Source organism: Giraffa tippelskirchi, chromosome 9, assembly GCF_054371585.1.
Source record: "Giraffa tippelskirchi isolate mGirTip1 chromosome 9, T2T-mGirTip1v1.2.pri, whole genome shotgun sequence".
Classification (NCBI taxonomy): Eukaryota; Metazoa; Chordata; class Mammalia; order Artiodactyla; family Giraffidae; genus Giraffa; species Giraffa tippelskirchi.
The window spans coordinates 28,507,496-28,519,597 of record NC_137283.1 but is presented as its reverse complement, the minus strand read 5'-3'; the positions used below and the strand labels follow the sequence as shown (position 1 = coordinate 28,519,597).

The 12,102-nt window shown below is 37.6% G+C and overlaps 2 long non-coding RNA genes across 2 annotated transcripts in view; one reads left to right on the top strand and one right to left on the bottom strand.

Annotated features, from left to right (window-relative positions):
* LOC145520889 (uncharacterized) overlaps positions 1-12,102 on the bottom strand; it is a 508,290-nt gene that overhangs the window by 78,032 nt on the left and 418,156 nt on the right. The gene's annotated exons all lie outside the window — the stretch shown is intronic.
* Positions 11,211-12,089, top strand: LOC145520901 (uncharacterized). The gene is made up of 2 exons (XR_014064889.1): positions 11,211-11,328; positions 11,859-12,089. It is a non-coding gene; the product is annotated as an uncharacterized LOC145520901 (long non-coding RNA).

Sequence of the window (12,102 nt, the reverse complement as noted above, 5' to 3'; positions counted from 1 at the left end):
TGCAGGAAGATAACTATGTCAAGTCAGAATTCTAGTCTAAGGAAAATATACTTCAGGAATGAGTTGAAGTAAGAATATTTTTAGGTGAAGGAAAATCAAGAGAATTACCAGCAGACTTGCTCTAAAAGAATTTCCAAAGATGTTCTCTAGGCAGAGGAAAATGATACCAGAAGGAAACTTATAATGTCAAGTATGATGACACAAAAATGGCAAATTTCTAAGTAAATACAATAGGCTACTCTTCTGTGTGTGCGTACAGGCTCAATCATGTCCAGCTCTTTGCAACCCCATGTACTGTAAGCTGTCAGGCTCCTATGTCCTTGTGATTCTCCTGCCAGTCATCTCTATACATAGGATTCTCCAGGCAAGAATACTAGAGTCGGTAGAATTTCCTCCCCTAGGGAATCTTCCCAACCCAGGGATTGAACTCACATTTCCTACATTTTGGGCATTGGCAGGCAGATTCTTTACCACTGAGCCACCTGCGAAGCCACTCTTCTCCTACTGAGTTTCTTAAAATATGATAGATGGTTAAAAGCAAAAATTGTAACACTGTCTGGAGTTTTCATTGTCTGTTGAATGTACAAAAAACTTGGTACATTTACTGATAAGGTTTCAATATTCAATCTGAAATGCTAAAATATTTAAAAGTGAAAAGTGAAAAATTATGTAAATTGTAATCCCTATAGCAATTGCTAAAAATACTATACAAGGAGATCGAGTCACACAAACAGAGTACATACATACAAAATATACTCTCGGGCCACAGTGGAATCAAACTGGAAATCAATAATAGAGAGATGGCTGAAAAATCACAGAACAGAACAGGTAAATAAAAATGGGAATACTAAAAAATATGTTCAAATAATCCCCACAAAAGGCAGGAAAGGGGAAACCAGAATAAAAACAGAGGAAACAGAAAGCAGATTAAAGGGTTGACTAAATTCAAACATATCAAAAATTGCATTAAAATGTACATGAGTCAAACACATCAATTTTCAAAGACAGATTATCAAAATGGATTTAAAAACATGACCAACTATATGCTACTTCTATGAAACTCATCTTAAACATGGTGATCCAAGTAGGTTAAAGTAAAAAAGATGAAAAAGATATACCATGTAAAAACTAAGGAAAAGTAAACTTGAGTGACGTCATTAATGTCAGATAAAGTAGACACTGAAGCAAAGGAAATTGTCAAGGATAAAAAGGATTGAATAATGACAAAAAGATTAATATATCTAGAAGAAATAACAATGATAAATGTGTATACATCTAACAATAGCTTTAAAACATACAAAGCAGAAACTGAGAGAACTAAAAGTGAAAATAGAGGGCGGTTCTAAGATGGTGGAGGAATAGGACGGGGAGATCACTTTCTCTCCCACAAATTCATCAAAAGATCAACTAAACACTGAGCAAATTCCGTAAAACAACTTCTAAACGCTGGCAGAGGACACCAGGCACCCAGAAACGCAGCCCATTTTCTTCAAAAGGAGGTAGGGCAAAATATAAAAGACAAAAAGAGAGACAAAAGAGTTAGGGATGGAGACTTGTCCCAAGGAGGGAGTCGTGAAGGAGGGAAAGTTTCCAAACACCAGGAAAACCTCTCACCGTGGGTTTGTGGGGACTTTTGGAATCTCAGAGGGCAACATAACCGGGAGGAAAAAAAAACAAACAAACAGAAAACCTACAGATTACGTGCCTAACCGCAACTCCCAGCAGAAAAGTAGCCCAGACACTCACGTCCGCCAGCAGTGAGTGGGGGCTGAACAGGGAGGTGCAGGCTGAATTGCTTGGGGTAGGGACCCGGCCTGAATGCCCTGAGGACAATCTGAGGGAGCTAACGTGAGATAGCAACACAAACTGTGGGACAGCAAGAGACAGAAAAAGAGAGGGAGAGAGAGAGAGAACTTTCCTGTGAAAAACTCTAATCTAAGGCGCTCTAACCTAAGGCGCTCTAACCTAAGGCACTCTAACCTAAAGCACTGCCGGGCCTGCTCACAGAACAAAGGACTGAGCGAATACCAGAGGAGAGCTAGCCAGCTGCGGACAGGGCCCCTCCAACTCTAGAGGCAGGGAGGCAGGCGGGCGACAGCCAGAGCCAGCAAGAGGCAATCTCGGCCCCAGAGATGGCACCCTCTACCCTCTGCCAGGAGGGTCGCAGTCAGAGATCAGCTTCCCAGAGGAGACACATGGTACACCTGAGACAGCGCTCCCTCTGCACACCCAGGAAACCGAGCGGTCTGGACCAGGGAGGTGATAAGACGCACTGCACACCTGGGAGAGTGCACTTGCCAAGCAACTGGTCTCCTGAGCTGCTCGGACCTGGGAAGGGCACAAAACGCAGACCCAACTGAGTCTGTGCCTTTGTGGAGTACCCAAGAACCTGAACCTGAGCAGCTTAGACCTGGAAAGTGCACACAACCCAGCGCCTGCTTTAGACAGTTCCTGTGCAGAGCAACCCTGAGCCTGAGCAGTGTAGACCGGGAAAGCACACATGCCGTGAGCAGGTGCAAACTCAGTGTGGCCCAGACACTGCGAGCACTCCCCACACACGCCAGTGATATTTGTTTGGAGTGTCGTCGTCCCCCCACCCCCCTGCCCCCAGCACAACTGAACAAGCGAGCGTAAATAAGTGACCACCTTCACCCCCTTGTGTCAGGGCAGAAATTAGACACTGAAGAGACTTGAAAACAGAGGAAGCCAAAATAAACAAAGAAGAGGGAACCACTTTGGAAGTGACAGGTGCAACAGATTAAAACCCTGTAGTTAGCATTGACTACATTGGAAGGCGCCTGTAGACCTTGAGAAGAAGTATAAGCTGAAACAAGAAACTATCTGAAACTGAACTGACCACACAGTGCCCGCAACAGCTCCAGAGAAATTCCTAGATATATTTTACTTATCATTTTAAAATTTTTAAATTTTTTAAGTTCTTTATTTCTCCTTTAATTTTCATTTTTATAACTTACTATTACCTTGCAAAAAAAATCTTTATTTTTAAAGCAAATTTCATATATACAATTTTTATAACTTTTGTGATTTCACTTTGTTTTTTTAATACTGTATTTTTTGAAAGTCTAACCTCTACTCTAGATTTTTAATCTTTGCATTTTGGTATTTGTTATCAATTTTGTACCTTTAAGAATCCAATCTTTGGTATCCATTTTTAATTAGGAGTGTGATTACTGGCTTGATTGCTCTCTCTCCTTTTGACTCTCCTTTTTCTCCCCCGGGTCTCCTCTATCTCCTCCCTTCCTCTTCTCTTCCCTACCTAGCTCTGTGAATCTCTTTGAGTGTTCCGGGCTGTGGAGAACACTTAGGGAACTGATTACTGGCTAGATCTGGCTCTCTCCTTTTGATTCCCCCTCTTCTCCTCCTGGTCACCTCCATCTCCTTCCTCCCTCTTCCCTTCTCTTGTCTATGTAACTCCGTGAACCTCTCTGAGTGTTCCAGACTGTGGAGAGCACATAGGGAATTGATTACTGGCTAGATTGTGCTCTCTCCTTTTTATTTCCCCTCTTCTCCTGGTCACCTCTATCTCCCTCCTCCTCCTTCTCTTCTCCATATAACTCTGTGAACCTCTCTGGGTGTCCCTCATTGTGGAGAATCTTTTCACCATTAACCTAGATATTTTATCATCAGTGCTGTACGGATGGAGAAGTTTTGAGACTACTGTAAGAATAAGACTGAACGCCAGAGGCAGGAGGCTTAAATCCAAAACTTGAGAACACCAGAAAACTCCTGAATCCAGGGAACATTAATTGACAAGAGCTCATCCAAAACCTCCATACCTACACTGAAACCAAGCTCCACCCAAGAGCCAACAAATTTCAGAGCAAGACATACCAAGCTAATTCTCTCACAATGCAGGGACATAACCCTGAGCATTAAAATACAGGCGGCCAAAAGTTACACCAACCCACAGACATCTCAAAACTCACTACTGGACACTTCTTTGAACTCCAGAGAGAAGAGATCCAGCTCCACCCACCAGAACACCGATGCAAGCTTCCCTAACCAGGAAACCTTGACAAGCCATTCGTCCAACCCTACCCACAGGGAGGAACCTCCACAATAAAGAGGAACCACAAACTTCCAACATACAGAAAGGCCACTCCAAACACAAAAATCTAAACAAGATGAAAAGGCAGAGAAATATTCAGCAGGTAAAGGAACATGATAAATGCCCAGCAAACCAAACAAAAGAGGAGAGAGGGAGTCTACCTGAAAAAGAATTCAGAATAATGATAGTAAAAATGATCCAAAATCTTGAAAACAAAATGGAGTGACAGATAAATAGCCTGGAGACAAGGACTGAGAAGATGCATGAAATGTTTAACAAGGACCTAGAACAAGTAAAAGAGAGTCAATCAATAATGAATAATGCAATAACTGATATCAAAAGCACTCTGGAGGGAACCAACAGTAGAATAACTGAGGCAGAAGATAGGATAAGTGAGGTGGAAGATAGAATGGTGGAAATAAATGAAGCAGAGAGGAAAAAAGAAAAAAAATTAAAAGAAATGAGGACAATCTCAGAGACCTCTGGGACAATGTTAAACGCCCCAACATTCGAATCATAGGAGTCCCAGAAGAAGACAAAAGGGAAGGCCATGAGAAAATATTGAGGAGATAATAGTTGAAAACTTCCCTAAAAAGAGGAAGGAAATAGCCACTCAAGTCCAAGAAACCCAGAGAGTTCCAAACAGGATAAACCCAAGGCAAAACACCCCAAGACACATATCTATCAAATTAACACAGATCAAACACAAATAACAAATATTAAAAGCAGCAAGGGAAAAACAACAAATAACACACAGGGGATTCCCATAAGGATAACAGCTGATCTTTCAATAGAAACTCTTCAGGCCAGAACGGAATGGCAGGACATTCTTAAAGTGATGAAAGAGAAAAACCTACAACCCAGATTACTGTACCCAGCAAGGATCTCATTCAAATATGAAGGAGAAATCAAACGCTTACAGACAAGCAAAAGCTGAGAGAATTCAACACCACAAAACCAGCTCTTCAACAAATGCTAAAGGATCTCCTCTAGACAGGAAACACAGAAAAGGTTTATAAACTCGAAACCAGAACAACAAAGTAAATGGCAACGGGATCATACTTATCAATAATCACCTTAAGTATAAATGGGTTGAAAGCTCCAACCAAAAGACAAAGACTGGCAGAATGGATGCAAAAATAAGATCCCTGTATATGCTGTTTACAAGAGACCCACCTCAAAACAAGGGACACATACAAACTGAAAGTGAAGGGCTGGAGAAAGATATTTCACACAAATGGAGACCAAAAGAAAGCAGGAGTAGCAATACTCATATCAGATAAAATAGACTTTGAAATAAAGGCCGTGAAAAGAGACAAAGAAGGACACTACATAATGATCAAAGGATCAATCCAAGAAGAAGATATAACAATTATAAATATATATGCACCCAACATAGGAGCACCACAATATGTAAGGCAAATGCTAACAAGTATGAAAGGGGAAATTAACAATAACACAATAATAGTGAGAGACTTTAATAGCATCAATGTAGTGAAAATGAGTATACTACCCAAAGCAATCTATAGATTCAATGTAATCCCTATCAAGCTACCAATGGTATTTTTCAGAGAACTAGAACAAATAATTTCACAATTTGTATGGAAATACAAAAAAGCCTCGAATACCCAAAGCAATCTTGAGAAAGAAGAATGGAACTGGAGGAATCAACCTGCCTGACTTCAGACTATACTACAAAGCTACAGTCATCAAGACAGTATGGTACTGGCACAAAGACAGAAATATAGATCAATGGGACAAAATAGAAAGCCCAGAGATAAATCCACATACCTATGGACACCTTATCTTTGACAAAGGAGGCAAGAACATACAATGGAGAAAACACAATCTCTTTAACAAGTGGTGCTAGGAAAACTGGTCAACCACTTGTAAAAGAATGAAACTAGAACACTTTCCAACACCATACACAAAAATAAACTCAAAATGGATTAAAGACCTAAATGTAAGACCAGAAACTATAAAACTAGAGGAAAATATAGGCAAAACACTCTCTGACATAAATCACAGCAGGATTCTCTATGACCGAACTTCCCAGAGTAATGGAAATAAAAGCAAAAATAAACAAATGGGACCTAATTAAACTTAAAAGCTTTTGCACAACGAAGGTAACTATAAGCAAGGTGAAAAGACAGCCTTCAGAATGGGAAAAAATAATAGCAAACGAAACAACTGACAAAGAATTAATCTCAAAAATATGCAAGCAGCTCCTGCAGCTCAATTCCAGAAAAATGAACGACCTAATCAAAGAACTAAACAGACATTTCTCCAAAGAAGACATACAGATGGCTAACAAACACATGAAAAGATGCTCAACATCACTAATTATCAGAGAAATGCACATCAAAACCACAATGAGATATCATCTCACCCCGATCAGAATGGCTGCTATCAAAATGTCTACAAACAATAAATGCTGGAGAGGGTGCAGATAAAAGGGAACCCTCTTACACTGTGGCTGGGAATGCAAACTAGTACAGCCACTATGGAGAACAGTGTGGAGATTCCTTTAAAAACTGGAAATAGAACTGCCATATGACCCAGCAATCCCATTGCTGGGCATACACACTGAGGAAAACAGAATTGAAAGAGACACATGTACCTTGATGTTCATCGCAGCACTGTTTACAATAGCCAGGACATGGAAGCAACCTAGATGTCCATCGGCAGATGAATGAATAAGAAAGCTGCGGTACATAAACACAATGGAATATCACTCAGCTATTAAAAAGGATGCATTTGAATCAGTTCTAATGAGGTGGATGAAACTGGGGCCTATTATACAGAGTGAAGTAAGTCAGAAAGAAAAACACCAATACAGTATATTAACACATATATATGGAATTTAGAAAGATGGTAATGATGACCCTATATGCGAGATAGCAAAAGAGACACAGATGTAAAGAACAGACTTGGACTCTGTGGGAGAAGGCAAGGGTGGGATGATTTGAGAGAATAGAATTGAAACATGTATATTATCATATGTGAAATAGAGTGCCAGTCCAGGTCCGATGCATGAGACAGGGTGCTCAGGGCTGGGGCAATGGGATGACCCTGAGGGATGGGATGGGGAGGGAGGTGGGAGGGGGGTTCAGGATGGGGAACACATGTACACTCATGGCTGATTCATGTTAATGTATGGCAAAAATCACTACAATATTGTAAAGTAATTAGCCTCCAATGAAAATAAATGAATTAATAAAAAAAAAACTAGGAAAAGAAAAGTAAAAACAGGTAAATCTAAAATCATAGTTGGAAAATTCAATACTCTTCTGTCAGTAATTGACAGACTAGTAGACAGAAAAACAATAGGAATATAAAAGACTAAATGATACCATCAAATAACTGGATATAATTAATATTTGTGTAACACTCTACCCCACAACAGCAAAATATCCATACTTTTCAAGTGTATGTGAAATATTCATCATGATAGACCATATCCTGAATAATAAAACAAAGCTTAACAAATTGGGATGAATTGAAATTTTTTAAAGTCTGTTTTCTGACTATAGTGGAATTAGGTTAAAGGTCAGCAAGAGAAAGATAACAGGAAAATCTCCAAACACTTGGAAATTAAACAACTTATAAATAATCCATAATCAAATGTTCAAAGAGGAAACTTCAAGGGAAATTAGAAAATACTGTGGAGTGAATGAAAATAAAAGCAATATATCAAAAATTGTGGGCTACAGCAAAAGTTGTGCTTAAAAGGGAAACTTTTAGCACTAAATATTTATGTTAAAAAAAGAAAGTCTCAAGCTAATAATCTAAACTTTCACTTTAATAATCTAAAAAAAGAAGCACAATAGAAAAATAAATCCTTCCTTCTAGCAGAAGAAAGGAAATAATAAAAAGGAGAACGGAAATCGATTATATGGAAAATAAAAAGATAATTGAGAAAAATCAATGAAACAAAAAATCTAGTTATTTGAAAAGATCAATAAAATTTACAAACCTCTAAAAAGACTAACAAAAAAGGGAAGTTACAAACTATAATATTAGGAAAGAAACAGAGGATGTCATTATGGAGTCCAGAGACTACTAACAATTACTCAACAGGAAGTAGAAAACATGAATGGTGCTATAACTGGTAAAGAAAGTGAATTCATATCTCAAAAACTCCATCTTAAAATCTAGAGTTTCAGATGGTTTCACTGAAAAATTCTACCAATGCTTAATGATTAAGTAATGGCGATTATATACAACTTTTCTAGAAAGTAGGAGAGGAGGGAATACCTACCAATTCATTTATCTTAAATGCTGAAGCCAATAACAGTATAAGAAAATGACAATATTCTTTGTGAACATAGATGCAAAAACTTTTAACAGAATATTAGCAACTTGAATCTAGCAACATATAAAAAAAATTAGAAGTCACAACCAGTGGGCTTTATCTTGGGTTATGTCAACATTTAGTTCATTACTTAGTTCAATAATTAGAAGAGATTACCTTAATATTTGAAAATCAATCAGTGTAATATTGTCAAAAGAAGAAAAAATACATGATCATATCAATTAATACAGAAAAGCATCTCACAAAATTCAATATCTATTCATGCAAACTGTGTGAAAAGAAGGGACTTTTGTCAACCTGATAAGAGGCATGGTTGAAAAACATTTACAGAACATCATGCTTAATGAAGAAAGATGGAACACTTTGCCACTATGAATGGGAACAGGGCAGACTTCCTTTATATTCATTCCTATTTGATATCATACTGGAATTCCTAGCCAGTATAATAAGGGGAAAAGGAGGCATCCAATTTGAAAAAGAAAAAGTAAAATTTCCCCTCTTTACAAATGAAATGATTGTCTACATGGAAAATCACAGGGAACACATACATGTGCGTGCACATACACACACATACACACACACACACACACACACACACCTCTTAGAGCTAGTAAGTGAATTTAACAATGCTGTAGGACACAAGTTTAAAAAATCAATTATTTTTATATATAATAGCAATAGGGATTTGGAAACTGAATATTTTAAATGCTATTTAAAATAGCTTAATAAATGAGATTACTTAGATATAAATATAATAAAACATGTAGAGGATCTGAAAACTACAAAATGTTGAAGTAAGAAACCAAAGGAGACCAAAATAAATGGAAAGACATACCATTTATTCCAGTTCAGAAGACTGGAATATAACACTGTAAAAATGTCAGCTCTCCCCAAATTTATTCATAGATTTATCAATCCCAGTCAATTTTCCAACAGGACTTTTTTGGAGATAAATTTAAGGTGATTCTAAATGTACATGGAAAGGCAAAGAAATTAGAATAGCCAAAACATTTTGAAAAAGAATAGAAATGAAAGAATTACATTTTTCAATTTTAAGGCTTTTATGCTATAATAATTGAGGTCAAGGTAGCATGGTACTGGCCAAAAGAGAGATATGTAGATCAGTGGAACAGAATAGACTTTAGAAACAGATCTACACAGACATGGCCAACTGATGTTGTTTTAAGTGAAGTGTAATTAACATACAGCAAAATGCACAGACCAGAAGTGTGCAAAATGAGTGGTGTGACAAATCTATGTCCACGTGTAACTCACATGCTTTTTCCATTACTTCAGAAAGTTCCCCCCAGTTCTTCCTTCCAATAAACACTAAGTCCCATACAAAACTCTTTTATCAATTGAATTTTTGATAAAAATACAGAGGTAAATCAATAAAGAAAAAGAGAGTTTTCTCAATAAGTGGTGTTAAAACACTCATATATCCATATATCCATATGAAAGAAAATGAACTCTGACCTAAATCTTATGTCTTATACAACTAACTCTAATTAAATCATAGATTTAATTGTAAAATACAAAATTATAAAACTTTAAGAAGAAAACATAAGGAAAAATCTTCATGATCCATAACAGAAGAAAACCAGTAAGTTGGACTTCAACAGAATCAATAACTTACTTTTAGAAAAACACTGCTAATGAAAAGACAAGCTATGTCTGGGAGAAAATATTTATAGGCCATCTATCCAACAAAAGTCTTGTATCCAGAATACATTAAGAATGCTCACTGTTATAAACTATAATGGAAAAGAATTAAATATACATGAATATTTGAAGCATTTTGCTGAAACTAACACACCTGAAGCTAACATAATATTATAACTACATAACTACACTTCAATTAAAAAAAAATCCTCAAAACTCAACAGCAAGAGAATGAACAATACAATTTTTTTAAAATACAGCAAAACTTAAATGAGCAAAAACTTGAACACTTCATCAAAGAAAATAGGTGGATGGCAAATAAGCACATACCAAGATGTTCAATGTCATTAGCCATCAGGGAAACACATATTAAAACCATGGGGAGATACTACAACACTACTATTGGAATGATTGACATTTTAAAATGCTGACTATTCCAAGTATTGGTGAGGATACAAAGCACCTAGAACTCTCTCACACTGCTGGCAGCCGGGGGACACAATATGGTCCAGCCTCTCTGCAAACTAAGTGGTCATTTCTGATAACCTTAAGATATACCTACCAGTTGACTCAGCAATCCAACTCAGGTATTACCCTAGATAAATTATCTAGGGTAACGTATCTAAGATAAAGAAAATTTATCTTGACCCCAAAACTATACATAAATGTTTATAGCAGTTCTACTCATCGCTGCCCAAAACCGGAAATGGCCAAATATTCTTCAATGGGTGAACAAACAAACTGGGTTCCATCCATACCACGGAATTATGCTCAGCAATAAACAGAAATGGAATGCGGATACAGGTGACAACTTGGATGAGTCTCAAAGACATTATGCTGAGTGAAAGAAGCCAGTCACAAAATGTGAAACACTGTATGGATTCATTTATGAAATCCTCCAGGAAAGACAAAACTTTGGGGATAGATAATAGATCTGTGGGCTTCCCTGGTGGCTCAGTGGTAAAGACTCCACCTGCCAATGTAGGAGACACGGGTTTGATCCCTGGGTCACAAAGATCCCCTGGAGAAGGAAATGGAAACCCACTCCAGTATTCTTACCTGGGTAATCCCATGGACAGAGGAACCTGGTGGGCTATATGAGGTCACAAAGAGTAGGACATGACTCAGCAACTAAACAACAAGAACAATAGATCTGTGGTTATCAGAGATTGGGGTTAGTTGGGGAGAGTTGCAGGTGGGAGGGTACATTCTGACGGGTGGTTGTGGTAACATGAATCCATACAAGTGTTAAAATTCATCAAAATGTACATATATGCAAAAGGTCAGTTTTACTGTGTATTCATTCAAAAAGTAAAAGTTTAAAAAATTCAAAAAAAAGAGTTAAAATGTTTTCAATGAGCCAACCAAATACAATATGAAGAACCAAGTTATTCAGATACATTATTTTGTAGGTGAAGATGAAAAGGAGGGGGAAAATGTACCTAAAAAGGAAAAGTAAGTTTTGCCTTGAGCAGTGATTCTCAAACTTAAGTCTCTGTAAGAATCATTTGGAGAACTGATCAACATTATTTATTCTGGACCTCACCCTGTCCCCACTCTCTGAGAAATACTTGGTGGGACCAGAAAAGGTATGAGTTGTGAACTTACCTCTGCCTGCTTTAAAACGTCAGATGAAGAGCAGACTGGACTTGTTCCAGGAAATCAAAGCAGATGTTTCTGGATTCAATTAAGTAATTAGGACAAAATTTTCCTTCCAAGAGTTTACATTTGCAATGCTTAGGCTTGTAAATTGAGACACATAAATAAACCCTCCTTCTACCAGCATAACTAAAGCTTTTTTTCTCTTCCTAGATTGAAGCTGTTCACATGAGATTCTTTGAGTTTTCCTACACAGTCACCAGAGAGTATGAGCCTTAAAAAACAAACCTGCCATGAAACGACTGCTGCAAGTTTTTGGTGAAGATTTTTGTTTGCCTGTCTTTGGCAGGAAGAGGAGATGTAAATGCATTAAAGCAACCAAACTGGGCATTTTGGATTCTGGGAAATAATATCAAAGACACAATTAAAAAGGTCCTTCAATCTTTCCTTCAGCTGC